Source organism: Chiloscyllium plagiosum, unplaced genomic scaffold (genome assembly GCF_037043375.1).
Source record: "Chiloscyllium plagiosum isolate Xiang-an unplaced genomic scaffold, Cpla_swu_hap1 HiC_scaffold_40, whole genome shotgun sequence".
In the NCBI taxonomy this organism is placed as follows: domain Eukaryota; kingdom Metazoa; phylum Chordata; class Chondrichthyes; order Orectolobiformes; family Hemiscylliidae; genus Chiloscyllium; species Chiloscyllium plagiosum.
Genome location: NW_028270178.1, coordinates 4,765,962 through 4,790,961, shown reverse-complemented (window position 1 = coordinate 4,790,961; position 25,000 = coordinate 4,765,962). Strand labels below are relative to the sequence as shown.

The 25,000-nt window shown below is 55.2% G+C and overlaps 1 protein-coding gene across 1 annotated transcript in view; it reads right to left on the bottom strand.

The window, feature by feature from the left end:
* Nucleotides 1-25,000, bottom strand: part of pea15 (proliferation and apoptosis adaptor protein 15) — a 75,663-nt gene that overhangs the window by 207 nt on the left and 50,456 nt on the right. The gene's annotated exons all lie outside the window — the stretch shown is intronic.

The window sequence follows — 25,000 nt, the reverse complement described above, 5'->3', positions numbered from 1 at the left end:
TCTCTCACTCTCACTCACTCCCTCTCTCCCTCTCACTCACTCCATCTCTCCCTCTCCCTCTCACACCCTCCCTCTCTCCCTCTCTCACTCTCACTCACTCCCTCTCTCCCTCTCACTCACTCCATCTCTCCCTCTCCCTCTCACACCCTCGCTCTCTCTCTCTCCCTCTCACTCCATCTCTCCCTCTCACACCCTCCCTCTCTCACTCTCTCACTCTCACTCACTCCATCTCTCCCTCTCCCTCTCACACCCTCGCTCTCTCTCTCTCCCTCTCACTCCATCTCTCCCTCTCACTCACCCCCTCTCTCCATCCCACACCCTCGCTCTCTCTCTCTCTCCCTCTCACTCCATCTCTCCCTCTCCCTCTCACACCCTCCCTCTCTCACTCTCACTCACTCCCTCTCTCCCTCTCACTCACCCCCTCTCTCCATCCCACACCCTCGCTCTCTCTCTCTCTCCCTCTCACTCCATCTCTCCCTCTCCCTCTCACACCCTCCCTCTCTCACTCTCACTCACTCCCTCTCTCCCTCTCACTCTCACACCCTCCCTCTCTCACTCTCTCACTCACTCCCTCTCTCCCTCTCACTCACTCCCTCTCTCCCTCTCACTCTCACACCCTCGCTCTCTCTCTCTCCCTCTCACTCCATCTCTCCCTCTCCCTCTCACACCCTCCCTCTCTCACTCTCTCACTCTCACTCACTCCCTCTCTCCCTCTCACTCTCACACCCTCGCTCTCTCTCTCTCCCTCTCACTCCATCTCTCCCTCTCACACCCTCCCTCTCTCACTCTCTCACTCTCACTCACTCCCTCTCTCCCTCTCACTCTCACACCCTCGCTCTCTCCATCTCACACTCCCCCTCTCTCCATCCCACACTCTCTCTCTCACCCTCTTCGTCTCACACACTCCCTCTCTCCATCCCACACACTCACTCTCTCCATCCCACACACTCCCTCTCTCCCTCTCACACTCCCCCTCTCTCCATCCCACACTCTCCCTCTCACCCTCTTCCTCTCACACACTCCCTCTCTCCATCTCACACACTCCCTCTCTCCGTCCCACACTCTCCCTCTCTCCATCCCACACTCTCCCTCTCACTCTCTTCCTCTCACACACTCCCTCTCTCCATCTCACACACTCCTTCTCTCCATCCCACATACTCCCTTGCTCCATCCCACACTCTCCCTCTTCCTCTCACACACTCCCCCTCTCCATCTCACATCCTCTCTCTCTCCTACTCACTCTCACACACTCTCTCTCTCCATCTCAGTGACAGAGCAGAATAGAGAGATTGTGAGAGAGGGAGGGGGAGGGAGAGATTTAGAGAGACACACATACACAGAAACAAAGGAAAGAGAGAGAGCATCACACTCGCCGAAGGACTGAGAGAGACAGTGTGTGTGTGTGTGGGAGAGACAGTGTGTGTGTGTGTGGGAGAGACAGTGTGTGTGTGTGGGAGACAGTGTGTGTGTGGGAGACAGTGTGTGTATGTGTGTGGGAGACAGTGTGTGTGTGTGTGTGGGAGACAGTGTGTGTGTGTGGGAGACAGTGTGTGTGTGGGAGAGACAGTGTGTGTGTGTTTCAGAGACAGTGTGTGTGTGTGGGAGACAGTGTGTGTGTGTGGGAGACAGTGTGTGTGTGTGGGAGACAGTGTGTGTGTGTTTCAGAGACAGTGTGTGTGTGGGAGAGACAGTGTGTGTGTGTTTCAGAGACAATGTGTGTGTGTGGGAGACAGTGTGTGTGTGGGAGAGACAGTGTGTGTGTGTGAGTGTGTGTGTGTGTGTGAGTGTGTGTGTGTGTGTGGGAGACAGTGTGTGTGTGGGAGACAGTGTGTGTATGTGTGTGGGAGACAGTGTGTCTGTGTGTGTGTGGGACACTGTGTGTGTGTGTGTGGGAGACAGTGTGTGTGTGTGGGAGACAGTGTGTGTGTGTGAGAGAGACAGTGTGCGTGTGTGAGAGAGACAGTGTGCGTGAGTGTGTGTGGGAGACAGTGTGTGTGTGTGTGTGGGAAACAGTGTGTATGTGTGTGAGAGACAGTGTGTGTGTGAGAGAGACAGTGTGTGTGAGAGAGAGACAGTGTGTGTGTGTGAGAGAGACAGTGTGTGTGAGTGTGTGTGGGAGACTGTGTGAGTGTGTGTGGGAGACAGTGTGTGTGTGTGTGGGAGACTGTGTGTGTGTGTGTGTGTGAGAGAGACTGTGTGTGTGTGAGAGAGACAGTGTGTGTGTGTGTGGGAGACAGTGTGTGTGTGTGGGAGACAGTGTGTGTGTGTGTGTGGGACACAGTGTGTGTGTGTGGGAGACAGTGAGTGTGTGTGTGAGAGAGACAGTGTGTGTGTGTGTGTGAGAAACAGTGTGTGTGAGTGTGTGTGGGAGACAGTGTGTGTGTGAGAGACAGTGTGTGTGTGTGTGTGTGGGAGACAGTGTGTGTGTGTGTGGGAGACAGTGTGTATGTGTGTGTGTGTGTGGGAGACAGTGTGTGTGTGTGTGAGAGAGAGAGACAGTGTGTGTGAGTGTGTGGGAGACAGTGTGTGTGTGTGAGAGAGACAATGTGTGTGAGTGTGTGAGAGACAATGTGTGTGAGTGTGTGGGAGACAGTGTGTGTGAGTGTGTGTGGGAGACAGTGTGTGTGTGGGAGACAGTGTGTGTGTGAGAGAGACAGTGTGTGTGTGTGTGTGGGGGAGACTGTGTGTGTGTGGGAGAGACAGTGTGTGAGTGTGTGGGAGACAGTGTGTGTGAGTGTGTGGGAGACAGTGTGTGTGTGTGTGTGGGAGACAGTGTGTGTGTGTGGGAGACAGTGTGTGTGTGTGAGAGAGACAGTGTGTGTGTGTGAGAGAGACAGTGTGCGTGAGTGTGTGTGGGAGACAGTGTGTGTGTGTGTGTGGGAGACAGTGTGTGTGTGTGAGAGACAGTGTGTGTGTGTGAGAGAGACAGTGTGTGAGTGTGTGGGAGACAGTGTGTGTGTGTGTGTGGGAGACAGTGTGTGTGAGTGTGTGTGGGAGACAGTGTGTGTGTGTGTGGGAGACAGTGTGTGTGTGTGTGGGAGACAGTGTGTGTGTGAGAGAGACAGCGTGTGTGTGTGAGAGAGACAGTGTGTGTGTGTGAGAGACAGTGTGTGTGTGTGAGAGAGACAGTGTGTGTGTGAGAGAGACTGTGTGTGTGTGAGAGAGACAGTGTGTGTGAGTGTGTGTGGGAGACAGTGTGTGTGTGTGTGTGGGAGACAGTGTGTGTGTGTGTGTGGGAGACTGTGTGTGTGTGGGAGACAGTGTGTGTGTGTGAGAGAGACAGTGTGTGTGTGTGAGAGAGACAGTGTGTGTGTGTGGGAGACAGTGTGTGTGTGTGGGAGACAGTGTGTGTGTGTGTGTGGGACACAGTGTGTGTGTGTGTGTGAGAGAGACAGTGTGTGTGTATGAGAGAAACAGTGTGTGTGAGTGTGTGTGGGAGACAGTGTGTTTGTGTGAGAGACAGTGTGTGTGTGTGAGAGAGACAGTGTGTGTGTGTGAGAGAGATAGTGTGTGTGAGTGTGTGTGGGAGAGACAGTGTGTGTGTGGGAGAGACAGTGTGTGTGTGTGTGGGAGACAGTGTGTGTGTGTGGGAGACAGTGTGTGTGTGTGGGAAACAGTGTGTGTGAGTGTGTGGGAGACAGTGTGTGTGTGTGTGGGAGACTGTGTGTGTGTGTGTGTGAGAGAGACTGTGTGTGTGTGTGTGTGGGAGAGACTGTGTGTGTGTGTGTGGGAGACTGTGTGTGTGTGTGTTAGAGACTGTGTGTGTGTGAGAGAGACTGTGTGTGTGTGTGGGAGAGACAGTGTGTGTGTGTGTGTGAGAGAGAGACTGTGTGTGTGTGGGGGGGAGAGACAGTGTGTGTGTGAGAGAGAGACAGTGTGTGTGTGTGTGTGTGTGTGGGAGACAGTGTGTGTGGGAGACAGTGTGTGTGTGTGTGTGGGGGAGACAGTGTGTGTGTTTGTGTGGGAGACAGTGTGTGTGTGTGTGAGAGAGACAATGTGTGTGAGTGTGTGGGAGAGAGACAGTGTGTGTGAGAGAGAGACAGTGTGTGTGTGTGTGGGAGACAGTGTGTGTGTGGGAGACAGTGTGTGTGTGTGTGTGTGTGTGTGTGTGTGGGAGACAGTGTGTATGTGTGTGTGTGTGTGGGAGACAGTGTGTGTGTGTGTGTGTGTGGGAGACAGTGTGTATGTGTGTGTGTGTGTGGGAGACAGTGTGTGTGTGTGTGTGTGGGAGACAGTGTGTGTGAGTGTGTGGGAGACAGTGTGTGTGTGTGTGAGAGAGACAATGTGTGTGAGTGTGTGGGAGACAGTGTGTGTGAGTGTGTGTGGGAGACAGTGTGTGTGTGGGAGACAGTGTGTGTGTGAGAGAGACAGTGTCTGTCTGTGTGTGGGAGACTGTGTGTGTGCGTGGGAGACAGTGTGTGTGTGTGTGTGAGACAGTGTGTGTGAGTGTGTGTGGGAGACAGTGTGTGTGTGTGTGGGACACAGTGTGTGTGTGTGTGTGTGGGAGACAGTGTGTGTGTGGGGGAGACAGTGTGTGTGTGTGTGTTTCAGAGACAGTGTGTGTGTGGGAGAGACAGTGTGTGTGTGTTTCAGAGACAATGTGTGTGTGTGGGAGACAGTGTGTGTGTGGGAGAGACAGTGTGTGTGTGTGAGTGTGTGTGTGTGTGTGAGTGTGTGTGTGTGTGTGGGAGACAGTGTGTGTGTGGGAGACAGTGTGTGTATGTGTGTGGGAGACAGTGTGTCTGTGTGTGTGTGGGACACAGTGTGTGTGTGTGTGGGAGACAGTGTGTGTGTGTGGGAGACAGTGTGTGTGTGTGAGAGAGACAGTGTGCGTGTGTGAGAGAGACAGTGTGCGTGAGTGTGTGTGGGAGACAGTGTGTGTGTGTGTGTGGGAAACAGTGTGTATGTGTGTGAGAGACAGTGTGTGTGTGAGAGAGACAGTGTGTGTGTGAGAGAGACAGTGTGTGTGAGAGAGAGACAGTGTGTGTGTGTGTGAGAGAGACAGTGTGTGTGAGTGTGTGTGGGAGACTGTGTGAGTGTGTGTGGGAGACAGTGTGTGTGTGTGTGGGAGACAGTGTGTGTGTGTGTGTGAGAGAGACTGTGTGTGTGTGAGAGAGACAGTGTGTGTGTGTGTGTGGGAGACAGTGTGTGTGTGTGGGAGACAGTGTGTGTGTGTGTGTGGGACACAGTGTGTGTGTGTGTGTGTGTGGGAGACAGTGAGTGTGTGTGTGAGAGAGACAGTGTGTGTGTGTGAGAAACAGTGTGTGTGAGTGTGTGTGGGAGACAGTGTGTGTGTGAGAGACAGTGTGTGTGTGTGTGTGTGGGAGACAGTGTGTGTGTGTGTGGGAGACAGTGTGTATGTGTGTGTGTGTGTGGGAGACAGTGTGTGTGTGTGTGTGAGAGAGAGACAGTGTGTGTGAGTGTGTGGGAGACAGTGTGTGTGTGTGAGAGAGACAATGTGTGTGAGTGTGTGAGAGACAATGTGTGTGAGTGTGTGGGAGACAGTGTGTGTGAGTGTGTGTGGGAGACAGTGTGTGTGTGGGAGACAGTGTGTGTGTGAGAGAGACAGTGTGTGTGTGTGTGTGTGGGGGAGACTGTGTGTGTGTGGGAGAGACAGTGTGTGAGTGTGTGGGAGACAGTGTGTGTGAGTGTGTGGGAGACAGTGTGTGTGTGTGTGGGAGACAGTGTGTGTGTGTGTGGGAGACAGTGTGTGTGTGTGAGAGAGACAGTGTGTGTGTGTGAGAGAGACAGTGTGCGTGAGTGTGTGTGGGAGACAGTGTGTGTGTGTGTGTGGGAGACAGTGTGTGTGTGTGAGAGACAGTGTGTGTGTGTGAGAGAGACAGTGTGTGAGTGTGTGGGAGACAGTGTGTGTGTGTGTGTGGGAGACAGTGTGTGTGAGTGTGTGGGAGACAGTGTGTGTGTGTGTGGGAGACAGTGTGTGTGTGTGTGTGGGAGACAGTGTGTGTGTGAGAGAGACAGCGTGTGTGTGTGAGAGAGACAGTGTGTGTGTGTGAGAGACAGTGTGTGTGTGTGTGAGAGAGACAGTGTGTGTGTGAGAGAGACTGTGTGTGTGTGAGAGAGACAGTGTGTGTGAGTGTGTGTGGGAGACAGTGTGTGTGTGTGTGGGAGACAGTGTGTGTGTGTGTGTGTGGGAGACTGTGTGTGTGTGTGGGAGACAGTGTGTGTGTGTGAGAGAGACAGTGTGTGTGTGTGAGAGAGACAGTGTGTGTGTGTGGGAGACAGTGTGTATGTGTGGGAGACAGTGTGTGTGTGTGTGTGGGACACAGTGTGTGTGTGTGTGTGAGAGAGACAGTGTGTGTGTATGAGAGAAACAGTGTGTGTGAGTGTGTGTGGGAGACAGTGTGTTTGTGTGAGAGACAGTGTGTGTGTGAGAGAGACAGTGTGTGTGTGTGAGAGAGATAGTGTGTGTGAGTGTGTGTGGGAGAGACAGTGTGTGTGTGGGAGAGACAGTGTGTGTGTGTGTGGGAGACAGTGTGTGTGTGTGGGAGACAGTGTGTGTGTGTGGGAAACAGTGTGTGTGAGTGTGTGGGAGACAGTGTGTGTGTGTGTGGGAGACTGTGTGTGTGTGTGTGTGAGAGAGACTGTGTGTGTGTGTGTGTGGGAGAGACTGTGTGTGTGTGGGAGACAGTGTGTGTGTGTGTTAGAGACTGTGTGTGTGTGAGAGAGACTGTGTGTGTGTGTGGGAGAGACAGTGTGTGTGTGTGTGTGAGAGAGAGACTGTGTGTGTGTGGGGGGGAGAGACAGTGTGTGTGTGAGAGAGAGACAGTGTGTGTGTGTGGGAGACAGTGTGTGTGGGAGACAGTGTGTGTGTGGGGGAGACAGTGTGTGTGTTTGTGTGGGAGACAGTGTGTGTGTGTGTGAGAGAGACAATGTGTGTGAGTGTGTGGGAGAGAGACAGTGTGTGTGAGAGAGAGACAGTGTGTGTGTGTGTGGGAGACAGTGTGTGTGTGTGTGTGTGTGTGTGTGGGAGACAGTGTGTGTGTGTGTGTGGGAGACAGTGTGTGTGTGTTTGTGAGAGAGACAGTGTGTGTGAGTGTGTGGGAGACAGTGTGTGTGTGTGTGAGAGAGACAATGTGTGTGAGTGTGTGGGAGACAGTGTGTGTGAGTGTGTGTGGGAGACAGTGTGTGTGTGGGAGACAGTGTGTGTGTGAGAGAGACAGTGTCTGTCTGTGTGTGGGAGACTGTGTGTGTGCGTGGGAGACAGTGTGTGTGTGTGTGTGAGACAGTGTGTGTGAGTGTGTGTGGGAGACAGTGTGTGTGTGTGTGGGACACAGTGTGTGTGTGTGTGTGAGACAGTGTGTGTGAGTGTGTGTGGGAGACAGTGTGTGTGTGTGTGTGAGACAGTGTGTGTGAGTGTGTGTGGGAGACAGTGTGTGTGTGGGGGAGACAGTGTGTGTGTGTGTGTGAGAGACTGTGTGTGTGTGGGAGACAGTGTGTGTGAGTGTGTGTGGGAGACAGTGTTTCTGTGTGAGATAGAGACAGTGTGTGTGTGTGTGTGTGGGAGACAGTGTGTGTGTGTGTGTGGGAGACAGTCTGTGTGTGTGTGTGTGGGAGACCGTGTGTGTGAGTGTGTGGGAGACCGTGTGTGTGAGTGTGTGTGGGAGACAGTGTGTGTGTGAGAGAGACTGTGTGTGTGTGTGTGTGAGAGACTGTGTGTGTGTGGGAGACAGTGTGTGTGTGTGTGTGTGGGAGACAGTGTGTGTGTGGGGGAGACAGTGTGTGTGTGTGTGTGAGAGACTGTGTGTGTGTGGGAGACAGTGTGTGTGAGTGTGTGTGGGAGACAGTGTTTGTGTGTGAGATAGAGACAGTGTGTGTGTGTGTGTGTGGGAGACAGTGTGTGTGTGTGTGTGGGAGACAGTCTGTGTGTGTGTGTGTGGGAGACCGTGTGTGAGTGTGTGTGAGTGTGTGTGGGAGACAGTGTGTGTGTGAGAGAGACTGTGTGTGTGTGTGGGAGAGAGACAGTGTGTGTGTGTGTGAGAGAGACAGTGTGTGTGACTGTGTGGGAGACAGTGTGTGTGTGTGGGAGTCAGTCTGTGTGTGTGTGGGAGACAGTGTGTGTGTGTGTGTGGGAGACTGTGTGTGTGTGTGTGAGAGAGACAGTGTGTGAGTGTGTGGGAGACAGTGTGTGTGTGTGGGAGACAGTGTGTGTGTGTGTGGGAGACAGTGTGTGTGTGTGTGGGAGACAATGTGTGTGAGTGTGTAGTGTGTGTGGGCGACAGTGTGTGTGTGTGTGTGGGAGACAGTGTGTGTGTGTGGGAGACAGTGTGTGTGTGTGTGTGTGTGTGTGGGAGACAGTGTGTGTGTGTGAGAGAGACAGTGTGTGTGTGTGTGGGAGACAGTGTGTGTGTGTGGGAGACAGTGTGTGTGTGTGTGGGAGACAGTGTGTGTGTGTGTGGGAGACAATGTGTGTGAGTGTGTAGTGTGTGTGGGCGACAGTGTGTGTGTGTGTGTGGGAGACAGTGTGTGTGTGTGGGAGACAGTGTGTGTGTGTGGGAGACAGTGTGTGTGTGTGTGTGTGTGTGTGTGGGAGACAGTGTGTGTGTGTGAGAGAGACAGTGTATGTGTGTGTGTGTGGGAGACAGTGTGTGTGAGTGTGTGTGGGAGACAGTGTGTGTGTGTGTGTGGGAGACAGTGTGTGAGTATGTGTGGGAGACAGTGTGTGTGGGAGACTGTGTGTGTGTGTGTGTGAGTGGTAGACAGTGTGTGTGTGTGTGGGAGACAGTGTGTGTGTGTGTGTGTGTGTGTGTGGGAGGCAGTATATGTGTGTGTGTGGGAGACTGTGTGTGTGTGTGGGAGACAGTGTATGTGTGTGTGGGAGACAGTGTGAGTGGGAGACAGTGTGTGTGTGTGTGTGGGAGACAGTGTGTGTGTATGTGTGTGTGAGTGGGAGACAGTGTGTGTGTGTGTGTGTGTGTGGGAGACAGTGTGAGTGTGAGGGAGACAGTGTGTGTGTGTGTGGGAGACAGTGTGTGTGTGTGTGTGGGAGACAGTGTGAGTGTGAGGGAGACAGTGTGTGTGTGTGTGTGTGGGAGACAGTGTGTGTGTGTGTGAGAGAGTGAGTGTGAGAGAGAAAGTGTGTGTATGGGTGTGTGTCTGTAAGAGTCTGTGTGTCAGCCTGTCTGTATGTGTAAGTGTTTGTCTAGTTGTGTGTCCCTACGTGAGGGTGTGTACATGTGTGTCCCAGTGTGAGGGTGTATGTGTGTCCCAGTGTGAGGTTGTGTTTGTGTGTTCCTGTGTGAGGATGTGTGTGTCTCTGTGTGAGGGTGTGTTTGAGTGTGTGTGAGAGTGAGTGCGTTTGCGTGTGTGTGTGTGTCATTGTGTGAGGGGGTGTGTGTGCCTCTGTGTGTGTGTCATTGTGTGAGGGTGTGCGTGTGCCTCTGTGTGTGTGTCCGTGTGTGTCTGTGTGTGTGTGAGATGGAGTGTGTGTGTGTGAGTATGTGTGTGTGTGTGAGAGGTGTGTGTGTGCGGGAGTGTGTGTGCGTGTGATTGAGTGTGGGTGTGTGGGTGTCTGTGTGTGGGTGGGGGGGAGTGCATGTGTGTGAGCGTGTGTATCTGTGTGTGAGTGGGAGTGTGTGTGAGGGGTGTGTGTGTGCCTCTGTGTGTGTGTCTGTGTGTGTGTGAGATGGAGTGTGTGTGTGTGAGTATGTGTGTGTGTGTGAGAGGTGTGTGTGTGTGGGTGTCTGTGTGTGTGTGTGGGGGAGTGCATGTGTGTGTGCGTGTGTGTGTGTGGGAGTGTGTGTGAGGGGTGTGTGTGTGTCTGTGTGTGTGTGTGTGGGAGTGTGTGTGTGGGAGTGTGTGAGTGAGTGGGAGTGTGTGAGTGAGGGGTGTGTGTGTCTGTGTGAGTGTGTGTGTGTGGGAGTGTCTGTGTGTGTGTGTTCGTGTCTGTGTGTGTGGGATTGTGTGTGTGAGGGGTGTGTGTATGTGGGAGTGTCTGTGTGTGTGTGTCTGTGTCTATGAGAGTGTGTGTGTGTGTGTGGGAGTGTCTGTGTGTGTGTGTGTGGGAGTGTGTGTGTGAGGGGTGTGTGTGTGTGGGAGTGTCTGTGTGTGTGTGTCTGTGTCTGTGTGAGTGCGTGTGTGTGTGGGAGTGTCTGTGTGTGTGTGTTCGTGTCTGTGTGTGTGGGATTGTGTGTGTGAGGGGTGTGTGTATGTGGGAGTGTCTGTGTGTGTGTGTCTGTGTCTATGAGAGTGTGTGTGTGTGTGTGGGAGTGTCTGTGTGTGTGTGTGTGTGGGAGTGTGTGTGTGAGGGGTGTGTGTGTGTGGGAGTGTCTGTGTGTGTGTGTCTGTGTCTGTGTGAGTGCGTGTGTGTGTGGGAGTGTCTGTGTGTGTGTGTGTGTGCGTGTCTGTGTGAGGGGTGTGTGTATGTGGGAGTGTCTGTGTGTGTGTGTCTGTGTCTATGAGAGTGTGTGTGTGTGTGTGGGAGTGTCTGTGTGTGTGTGTGTGTGGGAGTGTGTGTGTGAGGGGTGTGTGTGTGTGGGAGTGTCTGTGTGTGTGTGTGTGTGGGAGTGTGTGTGTGAGGGGTGTGTGTGTGTGGGAGTGTCTGTGTGTGTGTGTCTGTGTCTGTGTGAGTGCGTGTGTGTGTGGGAGTGTCTGTGTGTGTGTGTGTGTGCGTGTCTGTGTGAGTGTGTGTGTGTGTGTGGGAGTGTCTGTGTGTGTGTGTCTGTGTGAGTGTGTGTGTGTGTGGGAGTGTGTGTGAGGAGTGTGTGTGTGTGGGAGTGTCTGTGTGTGTGTGTCTGTGTGAGTGTGTGTGTGTGTTCCTGAAGCAGACCATTTTGCCTGGCTCTCTGTATTCTGCTGTCAGTGCCAGCGGTGAAGTTGAAGTGTGTGAAAAGTTTCAGACTCAGTGGGTCCTGTGAATAAGTCCCTTCATTCCAGGGAGAGCAGGAAACAAGCTGCTGATACTTTACACCAGGGAAACAGCCTGGCCACAGTCCCAGGCACAGGATGGGAACCAGAGGACAGCTGAAGGTCACTGGGAGTAAAGACAGCAAGGTGGGAAAGGGAAGGAGAGAGAGAGAGACACACACACAGACAGAGAGAAACAGAGTGAGAAATGTAGCCAGGCAGAGAACACGAGCCAGAGGGAATCTACATGAAAGACCGGGAGAGGGAGAGAGAGTTTGAGTGATAGAAAGTGTGAGTGAAAGAGAGTGAATGAGAGACAGAGGGTGAGAGACAGAGAGTTTCAGAGACACAGAGAGAGAAAGCGAGAAACAGAGAGAGGGAGTGATAGAGAGTAAGAGACAGGGAGAGAGTGAGAGACACATTGTAAGACAGAAAGCAATAGAGAGTGAGTGAGAGATACAGAGAGACAGATAGAGAGAGACAGAGAGTGAGAGACAGAGGGAAATGGTGAGTGAGAGAGGGTAAGAGGGAGGGAGAGGGACTGAGTGAAAGACAGGGAGAGAGTGAGTGAGAGAGCAGGGGTAAATGAGAGAAGGGGAGACAGTGAGTCTGAGAGAGAGAGAGGGTGAGTGAGAAAGAGGAAGAAAGGGAGACAGTGAGAGAGGGAGAGAGATAGTGAGAGAGCAAGGGAGACAGTGAGAGGGAGGGAGACAGTGAGAGAGAGGGGGAGATAGTGAGAGAGGGAGAGAGACAGTGAGAGAGCGAGGGAGACAGTGAGAGAGTGAGGGAGACTGAGAGAGAAGGACGGAGACAGTGAGAAAGGGAGACAGTGAGAGAGGGAGACACACACACAAAGAGTGTGAGTGAATGAGAGAGTGGGAGACAGCAGGAATAAGTGAGGCAGAGAGGGAGGGTGACAGTGAGAGAGGGAGGGAGACAGTGAGAGAGAGAGGGAGACAGTGAGAGAGAGAGGGAGACAGTGTGAGAGAGAGGGAGACAGTGAGAGAGTGAGGGTGACAGTGAGAGAGGGAGGGAGACAGTGAGAGACAGGGAGGGAGACAGTGAGAGAGAGGGAGACAGTGAGAGAGAGAGGGAGACAGTGAGAGAGGGAGTGAGACAGTGAGAGAGGGTGGGAGACAGTGTGAGAGAGAGGGAGACAGTGAGAGAGTGAGGGTGACAGTGAGAGAGGGAGGGAGACAGTGAGAGAGAGGGGGAGACAGTGAGAGAGAGGGAGGGAGACAGTGAGAGAGAGGGAGACAGTGATGGAGAGACAGTGAGAGAGAGAGAGGGAGACATTGAGAGAGGGAGGGAGACAGTGAGAGAGGGAGGGAGGCAGTGAGAGAGAGGGAGACAGTGAGAGAGAGAGGGAGACAGTGAGAGAGTGAGGGTGACAGTGAGAGAGGGAGGGAGACAGTGAGAGACAGGGAGGGAGACAGTGAGAGAGAGGGAGACAGTGAGAGATAGAGGGAGACAGTGAGAGAGGGAGTGAGACAGTGAGAGAGGGAGGGAGACAGTGAGAGAGGGAGGCAGACAGTGAGAGAGGGAGGGAGACAGTGATATAGAGAGGGAGGCAGTGAGAGAGAGGGGGAGACAGTGAGAGAGAGAGGGAGGCAGAAAGAGAGAGGGGGAGACAGTGAGAGAGGGAGGGAGACTGAGAGAGAGTGAGGGAGACAGTGAGAGAGGGAGTGAGACAGTGAGAGAGGGAGGGAGACAGTGAGAGAGAGACAGTGAGAGAGACAGAGGGAGACAGTGAGAGAGGGAGGGAGACAGTGAGAGAGGGAGGGAGACAGTGATATAGAGAGGGAGGCAGTGAGAGAGAGGGGGAGACAGTGAGAGAGAGAGGGAGGCAGAGAGAGAGAGGGGGAGACAGTGAGAGAGGGAGCAAGACAGTGAGAAAGGGAGGGAGGGAGACTGAGAGAGAGTGAGGGAGACAGTGAGAGGTGGAGACAGTGAGAGAGGGAGGGAGACAGTGAGAGAGGGAGGGAGAGAGACAGTGAGAGAGAGAGGGAGACAGTGAGAGAGGGAGGGAGAGAGACAGTGAGAGAGAGAGGGAGACAGTGAGAGAGAGAGGGAGACTGAGAGAGAGTGAGGGAGACAGTGAGAGAGGGAGGGAGAGAGACGGTGAGAGAGAGAGGGAGACAGTGAGAGAGGGAGGGGAGGGAGACAGTGAGAGAGAGAGGGAGACAGTGAGAGAGAGAGGGAGACCGTGAGAGAGGGAGAGGGAGACAGTGAGAGAGAGAGGGAGACAGTGAGAGAGAGAGAGAGACAGTGAGAGAGGGAGTGAGACAGTGAGAGAGGGAGAGAGACAGTGAGTGAGAGAGAGAGAGACAGTGAGAGAGAGAGAGACAGTGAGAGAGAGAGGGAGACAGTGAGTGAGAGAGAGAGAGACAGTGAGAGAGGGAGGGAGACAGTGAGAGAGGGAGAGGGAGACAGTGAGAGAGGGAGTGAGACAGTGAGAGAGGGAGAGAGACAGTGAGTGAGAGAGAGAGAGAGACAGTGAGAGAGAGAAGGAGACATTGAGAGAGGGAGGGAGACAGTGAGAGAGAGAGGGAGACAGTGAGAGAGTGAGGGCGACAGTGAGAGAGAAAGAGGGAAACGGTGAGAGAGGGAGGGAGACAGTGAGAGAGAGAGAGACAATGAGAGAGGGAGGGAGACAGTGAGAGAGGGAGAGAGTGAGAGAGGGAGGGAGACAGTGAGAGAGAGGGGGAGACAGTGAGAGAGGGAGACAGTGAGAGAGAGGGGGAGACAGTGAGAGAGGGAGGGAGACTGAGAGAGAGTGAGGGAGACAGTGAGAGAGGGAGTGAGACAGTGAGAGAGGGAGGGAGACAGTGAGAGAGAGACAGTGAGAGAGAGAGAGGGAGACATTGAGAGAGGGAGGGAGACAGTGAGAGAGGGAGGGAGACAGTGAGAGAGGGAGGGAGACAGTGATATAGAGAGGGAGGCAGTGAGAGAGAGGGGGAGACAGTGAGAGAGAGAGGGAGGCAGAGAGAGAGAGGGGGAGACAGTGAGAGAGGGAGCAAGACAGTGAGAAAGGGAGGGAGGGAGACTGAGAGAGAGTGAGGGAGACAGTGAGAGATGGAGACAGTGAGAGAGGGAGGGAGACAGTGAGAGAGGGATGGAGAGAGACAGTGAGAGAGAGAGGGAGACAGTGAGAGAGAGAGGGAGACTGAGAGAGAGTGAGGGAGACAGTGAGAGAGGGAGGGAGAGAGACGGTGAGAGAGAGAGGGAGACAGTGAGAGAGGGAGGGGAGGGAGACAGTGAGAGAGAGAGGGAGACAGTGAGAGAGAGAGGGAGATCGTGAGAGAGGGAGAGGGAGACAGTGAGAGAGAGAGGGAGACAGTGAGAGAGAGAGAGAGAGACAGTGAGAGAGGGAGTGAGACAGTGAGAGAGGGAGAGAGACAGTGAGTGAGAGAGAGAGAGACAGTGAGAGAGAGAGAGAGAGACAGTGAGAGAGAGAGGGAGACAGTGAGTGAGAGAGAGAGAGACAGTGAGAGAGGGAGGGAGACAGTGAGAGAGGGAGAGGGAGACAGTGAGAGAGGGAGTGAGACAGTGAGAGAGGGAGAGAGACAGTGAGTGAGAGAGAGAGAGAGACAGTGAGAGAGAGGAGACATTGAGAGAGGGAGGGAGACAGTGAGAGAGTGAGGGCGACAGTGAGAGAGAAAGAGGGAAACGGTGAGAGAGGGAGGGAGACAGTGAGAGAGAGAGAGACAATGAGAGAGGGAGGGAGACAGTGAGAGAGGGAGAGAGTGAGAGAGGGAGGGAGACAGTGAGAGAGAGAGGGAGACAGTGAGAGAGAGAGGGAGACAGTGAGAGAGGGAGACAGTGAGAGAGAGGGGGAGACAGTGAGAGAGGGAGGGAGACAGTGAGAGAGAGAGGGAGGCAGTGAGAGAGAAAGGGAGGCAGTGAGAGAGGGACAGAGACAGTGAGAGAGGGAGAGAGACAGTGAGAGAGGGAGGGAGACAGTGAGAGAGAGAGACAGTGAGAGAGAGAGGGAGACATTGAGAGAGGGAGGGAGACAGTGAGAGAGGGAGGGAGACTGAGAGAGAGTGAGGGAGACAGTGAGAGCGTGATGGAGACAGTGAGAGAGTGAGGGAGGGAGACTGAGAGAGATGGGGAGACAGTGAGAGAAGGAGGGAGACAGTGAGAGAGGGAGGGAGACAGTGAGAGAGGGAGGGAGAGAGACAGTGAGAGAGAGAGGGAGACAGTGAGAGAGAGAGGGAGACAGTGAGAGAGAGAGGGAGACTGAGAGAGAGTGAGGGAGACAGTGAGAGAGGGAGGGAGAGAGACGGTGAGAGAGAGAGGGAGACAGTGAGAGAGGGAGGGGAGGGAGACAGTGAGAGAGAGAGGGAGACAGTGAGAGAGAGAGGGAGACAGTGAGATAGGGAGTGGGAGACAGTGAGAGAGGAGGAGACAGTGAGAGAGGGAGCGAGACAGTGAGATAGGGAGGGAGACAGTGAGAGAGGGAGGGAGACAATGAGAGAGAGAGAGAGACAGTGAGAGAGAGAGAGAGACAGTGAGAGAGGGAGACAGACAGTGAGAGACGGAGGGAGACAGTGAGAGAGAGAGGGGTACAGTGAGAGAGGGAGGGAGACAGTGAGGGAGGGAGACAGTGAGAGAGAGGGGGAGACAGTGAGAGTGGGAGCGAGACAGTGAGAGAGGGAGACAGTGAGAGAGGGAGGGAGACAGTGATAGAGAGAGCGAGACAGTGAGAGAGAGAGAGGGAGACATTGAGAGAGGGAGGGAGACAGTGAGAGAGTGAGGGAGACAGTGAGAGAGTGAGGGAGGGAGACTGAGAGAGTGAGGGCGACAGTGAGAGAGTGAGGGAGACAGTGAGAGAGTGAGGGAGACAGTGAGAGAGTGAGGGAGTGAGACTGAGAGAGAGGGAGGGAGACAGTGAGAGAGTGTGGGAGGGAGACTGAGAGAGATGGGGAGACAGTGAGAGAAGGAGGGAGACAGTGAGAGAGGGAGGGAGACTGAGAGAGAGGAAGACAGTGAGAGAGGGAGAGGGAGACAGTGAGAGAGGGAGGGAGACTGAGAGAGAGTGAGGGAGACAGTGAGAGAGGGAGAGGGAGACAGTGAGAGAGAGGTGGAGACAGTGAGAGAGGGAGCGAGACAGTGAGAGAGGGAGGGAGACTGAGAGAGAGTGAGGGAGACAATGAGAGAGGGAGACAGTGAGAGAGGAGGTGAGACAGTGAGAGAGGGAGGGAGACAGTGAAAGAGAGAGAGGGAGACAGTGAGAGAGAGAGGCAGACAGTGAGAGCGGGAGGGAGACTGAGAGGGAGTGGGGGAGACTGAGAGAGAGAGGGAGACAGTGAGAGAGAGAGGGAGACAGTGAGAGAGGGAGTGAGACAGTGAGAGAGAGAGAAAGAGACGGTGAGAGAGGGAGGGAGACAATGAGAGAGAGAGGGAAATAGTGAGAGAGAGGGAGAGAGACAGTGAGAGAGGGAGACAGACAGTGAGAGAGAGAGGGGTACAGTGAGAGAGGGAGGGAGACAGTGAGAGAGGGAGACAGTGAGAGAGGGAGAGAGACAGTGAGAGAGAGGGGGAGACAGTGAGAGTGGGAGCGAGACAGTGAGAGAGGGAGGGAGACAGTGAGAGAGGGAGGGAGACAGTGATAGAGAGAGCGAGACAGTGAGAGAGAGGGAGGGAGACAGTGAGAGAGGGAGGGAGACAGTGAGAGAGAGAGGGCGACAGTGGGAGAGTGAGGGAGACAGTGAGAGAATGAGGGAGGGAGACTGAGAGAGAGTGAGGGCGACAGTGAGAGAGTGAGGGAGACAGTGAGAGAGTGAGTGAGACAGTGAGAGAGTGAGGGAGGGAGACTGAGAGAGAGGGAGGGAGACAGTGAGAGAGTGAGGGAGGGAGACTGAGAGAGATGGGGAGACAGTGAGAGAAGGAGGGAGACAGTGAGAGAGGGAGGGAGACTGAGAGAGAGGGAGACAGTGAGAGAGGGAGAGGGAGACAGTGAGAGAGGGAGGGAGACAGTGAGAGAGAGTGAGGGAGACAGTGAGAGAGGGAGAGGGAGACAGTGAGAGAGAGGTGGAGACAGTGAGAGAGGGAGCGAGACAGTAAGAGAGGGAGGGAGACTGAGAGAGACTGAGGGAGACAGTGAGAGAGGGAGACAGTGAGAGAGGAGGTGAGACATTGAGAGAGGGAGGGAGACAGTGAAAGAGAGAGAGGGAGACAGTGAGAGAGAGAGGCAGACAGTGAGAGCGGGAGGGAGACTGAGAGAGAGTGGGGGAGACTGAGAGAGTGAGGGAGACAGTGAGAGAGAGAGGGAGACAGTGAGAGAGGGAGTGAGACAGTGAGAGAGAGAGAAAGAGACGGTGAGAGAGGGAGGCAGTGAGAGAGAGAGTCAGTGAGAGAGGGAGAGAGACAGTGAGAGAGAGAGGGGTACAGTGAGAGAGGGAGGGAGACAGTGAGAGAGGGAGACAGTGAGAGAGGGAGAGAGACAGTGAGAGAGAGAGAGACAGTGAGAGAGAGAGGGAGACATTGAGAGAGGGAGAGAGACAGTGAGAGAGGGAGGGAGACAGTGAGAGAGGGAGGGAGACAGTGAGAGAGAGAGGGAGGCAGTGAGAGAGAGGGAGGGAGACAGTGAGAGAGAGGGAGGGAGACTGAGAGAGAGTGAGGGAGACAGTGAGAGAGTGGGGGAGACAGTGAGAGTGGGAGCGAGACAGTGAGAGAGGGAGGGAGACAGTGAGAGAGGGAGGGAGACAGTGAGAGAGAGAGGGAGGCAGTGAGAGAGAGGGGGCGACAGTGAGAGAGGGAGGGAGACAGTGAGAGAGGGAGGGAGACTGAGAGAGAGTGAGGGAGACAGTGAGAGAGTGGGGGAGACAGTGAGAGTGGGAGCGAGACAGTGAGAGAGGGAGCGAGACAGTGAGAGAGGGAGGGAGACAGTGAGAGAGAGAGCGAGACAGTTAGAGAGAGAGGGAGACATTGAGAGAGGGAGGGAGACAGTGAGAGAGGGACGGAGACAGTGAGAGAGGGAGGGAGACAGTGAGAGAGAGAGGGAGGCAGTGAGAGAGAGGGGGAGACAGTGAGAGAGAGAGGGAGGGTGACTGAGAGAGAGTGAGGGAGACAGTGAGGGAGGGAGACTGAGAGAGTGTGAGGGAGACAGTGAGAGAGGGAGAGGGAGACAGTGAGAGAGGGAGCGAGACAGTGAGAGAGGGAGCGAGACAGTGAGAGAGGGAGAGAGACAGTGAGAGAGTGAGGGAGACATTGAGAGAGGGAGGGAGACAGTGTGAGAGGGAGGGAGACAGTGTGAGAGGGAGGGAGACAGTGAGTGAGAGAGGGAGGCAGTGAGAGAGAGAGGGAGGCAGTGAGAGAGAGGGGGAGACAGTGAGAGAGAGAGGGAGGCAGTGAGAGAGGGGTAGACAGTGAGAGAGAGAGGGAGGCAGTGAGAGAGAGGGGGAGACTTAGAGAGGGAGGGAGACTGAGAGAGAGTGAGGCAGACAGTGAGAGAGTGAGGGAGACAGTGAGAGAGTGAGGGAGGGAGACTGAGAGAGAGTGAGGGAGACAGTGAGAGAGGGAGCGAGACAGTGAGAGAGGGAGAGAGACAGTGAGAGAGGGAGGGAGACAGTAAGAGAGAGAGAGAGAGACAGTGAGAGAGAGAGGGAGACATTGAGAGAGGGAGGGAGACAGTGAGAGAGGGAGGGAGACTGAGAGAGAGTGAGGGAGACAGTGAGAGAGTGAGGGAGACAGTGAGACAGTGAGGGAGGGAGACTGACAGAGAGTGAGGGAGACAGTGAGAGAGTGAGAGAGGGAGACTGAGAGAGATGGGGAGACAGTGAGAGAAGGAGGGAGACAGTGAGAGAGGGAGAGAGACAGTGAGAGAGAGAGGGAGACATTGAGAGAGGGAGGGAGACAGTGTGAGAGGGAGGGAGACAGTGAGAGAGGGAGGGAGACAGTGAGAGAGAGAGGGAGGCAGTGAGAGAGAGGGGGAGACAGTGAGAGAGGGAGAGAGACAGTGAGAGAGGGAGGGAGACAGTGAGAGAGGGAGGGAGACAGTGAGAGAGAGAGAGAGAGAGACAGTGAGAGAGGGAGAGAGACAGTGAGAGAGGGAGGGAGACAGTGAGAGAGGGAGGGAGACAGTGAGAGAGGGAGGGAGACAGTGAGAGAGAGAGGGCAACAGTGAGAGAGTGAGGGAGACAGTGAGAGAATGAGGGAGGGAGACTGAGAGAGAGTGAGGGCGACAGTGAGAGAGTGAGGGAGACAGTGAGAGAGTGAGGGAGACAGTGAGAGAGTGAGGGAGGGAGACTGAGAGAGAGGGAGGGAGACAGTGAGAGAGTGAGGGAGGGAGACTGAGAGAGATGGGGAGACAGTGAGAGAAGGAGGGAGACAGTGAAAGAGAGAGAGGGAGACAGTGAGAGAGAGAGGCAGACAGTGAGAGCGGGAGGGAGACTGAGAGAGAGTGGGGGAGACTGAGAGAGAGAGGGAGACAGTGAGAGAGAGAGGGAGACAGTGAGAGAGAGAGGGAGACAGTGAGAGAGGGAGACAGTGAGAGAGAAGGTGAGACAGTGAGAGAGGGAGGGAGACAGTGAAAGAGAGAGAGGGAGACAGTGAGAGAGAGAGGCAGACAGTGAGAGCGGGAGGGAGACTGAGAGAGAGTGGGGGAGACTGAGAGAGAGAGGGAGACAGTGAGAGAGAGAGGGAGACAGTGAGAGAGGGAGTGAGACAGTGAGAGGGAGAGAGAGAGGGAGGGAGACAGTGAGACAGGGAAGGAGACAGTGAGAGAGAGAGGGGAGGGATACAGTGAGAGAGAGAGGGGGAGACAGTGAGAGAGAGAGACAGTGAGAGAGAGAGAGGGAGACAGTGAGAGAGGGCGAGACAGTGAGAGAGGGAGAGAGAGAGAGAGGGAGGGAGACAGTGAGAGAGGGGGAGACAGTGAGAGAGGGTGCGAGACAGTGAGAGAGGGAGGGAGACAGTGAGAGAGAGAGGGCGACAGTGAGAGAGTGAGGGAGACAGTGAGAGAATGAGGGAGGGAGACTGAGAGAGAGTGAGGGCGACAGTGAGAGAGTGAGGGAGACAGTGAGAGAGTGAGGGAGACAGTGAGAGAGTGAGGGAGGGAGACTGAGAGAGAGGGAGGGAGACAGTGAGAGAGTGAGGGAGGGAGACTGAGAGAGATGGGGAGACAGTGAGAGAAGGAGGGAGACAGTGAGAGAGGGAGGGAGACTGAGAGAGAGGGAGACAGTGAGAGAGGGAGAGGGAGACAGTGAGAGAGGGAGGGAGACTGAGAGAGAGTGAGGGAGACAGTGAGAGAGGGAGAGGGAGACAGTGAGAGAGAGATGGAGACAGTGAGAGAGGGAGCGAGACAGTGAGAGAGGGAGGGAGACTGAGAGAGAGTGAGGGAGACAGTGAGAGAGGGAGACAGTGAGAGAGGAGGTGAGACAGTGAGAGAGGGAGGGAGACAGTGAAAGAGAGAGAGGGAGACAGTGAGAGAGAGAGGCAGACAGTGAGAGCGGGAGGGAGACTGAGAGAGAGTGGGGGAGACTGAGAGAGAGAGGGAGACAGTGAGAGAGAGAGGGAGACAGTGAGAGAGGGAGTGAGACAGTGAGAGAGAGAGAAAGAGACGGTGAGAGAGGGAGGCAGTGAGAGAGAGAGAGTCAGTGAGAGAGGGAGAGAGACAGTGAGAGAGGGAGGGAGACAATGAGAGAGAGAGTGAAATAGTGAGAGAGAGGGAGAGAGACAGTGAGAGAGGGAGGGAGACAGTGAGAGGGAGAGGGGTACAGTGAGAGAGGGAGGGAGACAGTGAGAGAGGGAGACAGTGAGAGAGGGAGAGAGACAGTGAGAGAGAGAGAGACTGTGAGAGAGAGAGGGAGACATTGAGAGAGGGAGAGAGACAGTGAGAGAGGGAGGGAGACAGTGAGAGAGGGAGGGAGACAGTGAGAGAGAGAGGGAGGCAGTGAGAGAGAGGGAGGGAGACAGTGAGAGAGAGGGAGGGAGACTGAGAGAGTGAGGGAGACAGTGAGAGAGTGGGGGAGACAGTGAGAGTGGGAGCGAGACAGTGAGAGAGGGAGCGAGACAGTGAGAGAGGGAGGGAGACAGTGAGAGAGAGAGGGAGGCAGTGAGAGAGAGGGGGCGACAGTGAGAGAGGGAGGGAGACAGTGAGAGAGGGAGGGAGGGAGACTGAGAGAGAGTGAGGGAGACAGTGAGAGAATGGGGGAGACAGTGAGAGTGGGAGCGAGACAGTGAGAGAGGGAGCGAGACAGTGAGAGAGGGAGGGAGACAGTGAGAGAGAGAGCGAGACAGTTAGAGAGAGAGGGAGACATTGAGAGAGGGAGGGAGACAGTGAGAGAGGGACGGAGACAGTGAGAGAGGGAGGGAGACAGTGAGTGAGAGAGGGAGGCAGTGAGAGAGAGGGGGAGACAGTGAGAGAGAGAGGGAGGGTGACTGAGAGAGAGTGAGGGAGACAGTGAGGGAGGGAGACTGAGAGAGTGTGAGGGAGACAGTGAGAGAGGGAGAGGGAGACAGTGAGAGAGGAAGCGAGACAGTGAGAGAGGGAGAGAGACAGTGAGAGAGGGAGAGAGACAGTGAGAGAGAGAGGGAGACATTGAGAGAGGGAGGGAGACAGTGTGAGAGGGAGGGAGACAGTGAGTGAGAGAGGGAGGCAGTGAGAGAGAGAGGGAGGCAGTGAGAGAGAGGGGGAGACAGTGAGAGAGAGAGGGAGGCAGTGAGAGAGGGGGAGACAGTGAGAGAGAGAGGGAGGCAGTGAGAGAGAGGGGGAGACTTAGAGAGGGAGGGGGACTGAGAGAGAGTGAGGCAGTCAGTGAGAGAGTGAGGGAGACAGTGAGAGAGTGAGGGAGGGAGACTGAGAGAGAGTGAGCGAGACAGTGAGAGAGGGAGCGAGACAGTGAGAGAGGGAGAGAGACAGTGAGAGAGGGAGAGAGACAGTGAGAGAGGGAGGGAGACAGTAAGAGAGAGAGAGAGACAGTGAGAGAGAGAGGGAGACAGTGTGAGAGGGAGGGAGACAGTGAGAGAGGGAGGGAGACTGAGAGAGAGTGAGGGAGACAGTGAGAGAGTGAGGGAGACAGTGAGAGAGTGAGGGAGGGAGACTGACAGAGAGTGAGGGAGACAGTGAGAGAGTGAGAGAGGGAGACTGAGAGAGATGGGGAGACAGTGAGAGAAGGAGGGAGACAGTGAGAGAGGGAGAGAGACAGTGAGAGAGAGAGGGAGACATTGAGAGAGTGAGGGAGACAGTGTGAGAGGGAGGGAGACAGTGTGAGAGGGAGGGAGACAGCGAGAGAGAGAGGGAGACAGTGAGAGAGAGAGGGAGGCAGTGAGAGAGAGGGGGAGACAGTGAGAGAGGGAGAGAGACAGTGAGAGAGGGAGGGAGACAGTGAGAGAGGGAGGGAGACAGTGAGAGAGAGAGAGAGAGACAGTGAGAGAGGGAGAGAGACAGTGAGAGAGGGAGGGAGACAGTGAGAGAGTGAGACAGTGAGAGAGAGGGGGAGACAGTGAGAGAGAGAGGGAGGCAGTGAGAGAGAGGGGGAGACAGTGAGAGAGGGAGAGAGACAGTGAGAGAGGGAGGGAGACAGTGAGAGAGGGAGGGAGACAGTGAGAGAGAGAGAGAGAGACAGTGAGAGAGGGAGAGAGACAGTGAGAGAGAGAGGGAGGCAGTGAGAGAGAGGGGGAGACAGTGAGAGAGGGAGAGAGACAGTGAGAGAGGGAGGGAGACAGTGAGAGAGGGAGGGAGACAGTGAGAGAGAGAGAGAGAGACAGTGAGAGAGGGAGAGAGACAGTGAGAGAGGGAGGGAGACAGTGAGAGAGTGAGACAGTGTGAGAGAGGGGGAGACAGTGAGAGTGGGAGCGAGACAGTGAGAGAGGGACGGAGACAGTGAGAGAGGGATGGAGACAGTGAGAGAGAGAGATGGAGGCAGTGAGAGAGAGGGGGAGACAGTGAGAGAGAGAGGGAGGCAGTGAGAGAGAGGGGGAGACAATGAGAGAGGGAGGGAGACTGAGAGAGAGTGAGGGAGGCAGTGAGAGAGTGAGGGAGGGAGACTGAGAGAGAGGGGAGACAGTGAGAGAGGGAGGGAGACAGTGAGAGAGTGAGGGAGGGAGACTGAGAGAGATGGGGAGACAGTGAGAGAGGGAGAGGACAGTGAGAGAGAGAGGGAGACAGTGAGAGAGAGATGGAGACAGTGGGAGAGGGAGACAGTGAGAGAGAGGGAGACAGTGAGAGAGGGAGGGAGGCAGTGAGAGGGAGAGAAAGAGAGAGAGAGAGAGAGGGGGAGACAGTGAGAGAGAGGGAGGGAGACAGTGAGAGAGGGAGGGAGACAGTGAGAGAGGGAGGGAGACAGTGAGAGGGAGAGAGAGAGGGAGGGAGACAGTGAGACAGGGAAGGAGACAGTGAGAGAGAGAGGGGAGGGATACAGTGAGAGAGTGATGGGGAGACAGTGAGAGAGAGAGAGGGAGACAGTGAGAGAGGGCGAGACAGTGAGAGAGGGAGAGAGAGAGAGAGGGAGGGAGACAGTGAGAGAGGGTGCGAGACAGTGAGAGGGAGAGAGAGAGAGAGAGAGAGGGGGGGAGACAGTGAGAGAGAGGGAGGGAGACAGTGAGAGAGAGGGAGGGAGACAGTGAGAGAGGGAGGGAGACAATGAGAGGGAGGGGGAGAGAGAGAGAGAGAGAGGGGGGGGGAGACAGTGAGAGAGAGGGAGGGAGACAGTGAGAGGGAGGGGGAGAGAGAGGGGGGGGGAGACAGTGAGAGAGAGGGAGGGAGACAGTGAGAGGGAGAGAGAGAGAGGGAGGGAGACAGTGAGAGAGAGAGGGGAGGGAGACAGTGAGAGAGGGAGGGGGAGACAGTGAGAGAGAGAGGGGAGGGAGACAGTGAGAGAGGGAGGGGGAGACAGTGAGAGAGAGAGGGAGACAGTGAGAGAGAGGGAGACAGTGAGAGAAGGGGAGACAGTGAGAGAGGGAGAGAGAGAGAGAGAGAGAGGGAAGAAGACAGTGAGAGAGGGCGGGAGACAGTGAGAGGGAGAGAGAGGCGGGGGAGACAGTGAGAGAGGGAGGGAGACAGTGAGAGAGAGAGGGAGACAGTGAGAGAGAGGGGAGACAGTGAGAGAGGGAGGGAGACAGTGAGAGAGAGAGGGAGACAGTGAGAGAGAGAGGGAGACAGTGAGAGAGGGAGGGAGACAGTGAGAGAGGGAGGGAGACAGTGAGAGAGAGAGGGAGACAGTGAGAGAGAGAGGGAGACAGTGAGTGAGAGAGGGGAGGGAGACAGTGAGAGAGAGAGGGAGACCGTGAGAGAGAGAGGGAGACAGTGAGAGAGGGAGGGAGACAGTGAGAGACGGAGGGAGACAGTGAGAGGGGGAGGGAGACAGTGAGAGAGGGAGGGAGACAGTGAGAGAGAGAGGGAGACAGTGAGAGAGAGGGGAGACAGTGAGAGAGGGAGGGAGACAGTGAGAGAGAGAGGGAGACAGTGAGAGAGACAGGGAGACAGTGAGAGAGAGAGGGAGACAGTGAGAGAGAGAGGGGAGGGAGACAGTGAGAGAGAGAGGGAGACCGTGAGAGAGAGAGGGAGACAGTGAGAGAGGGAGGGAGACAGTGAGAGACGGAGGGAGACAGTGAGAGGGGGAGGGAGACAGTGAGAGAGGGAGGGAGACAGTGAGAGAGAGAGACAGTGAGAGAGAGGGAGACAGTGAGAGAGGGAGGGAGACAGTGAGAGAGAGAGAGAGGGGGGAGACAGTGAGAGAGAGGGAGACAGTGAGAGAGAGAGGGGAGGGAGACAGTGAGAGAGGGAGGGAGACAGTGTGAGAGGGAGGGAGACAGTGAGTGAGAGAGGGAGGCAGTGAGAGAGAGAGGGAGGCAGTGAGAGAGAGGGGGAGACAGTGAGAGAGAGAGGGAGGCAGTGAGAGAGGGGGAGACAGTGAGAGAGAGAGGGAGGCAGTGAGAGAGAGGGGGAGACTTAGAGAGGGAGGGGGACTGAGAGAGAGTGAGGCAGACAGTGAGAGAGTGAGGGAGACAGTGAGAGAGTGAGGGAGGGAGACTGAGAGAGAGTGAGCGAGACAGTGAGAGAGGGAGCGAGACAGTGAGAGAGGGAGAGAGACAGTGAGAGAGGGAGGGAGACAGTAAGAGAGAGAGAGAGACAGTGAGAGAGAGAGGGAGACATTGAGAGAGGGAGGGAGACAGTGAGAGAGGGAGGGAG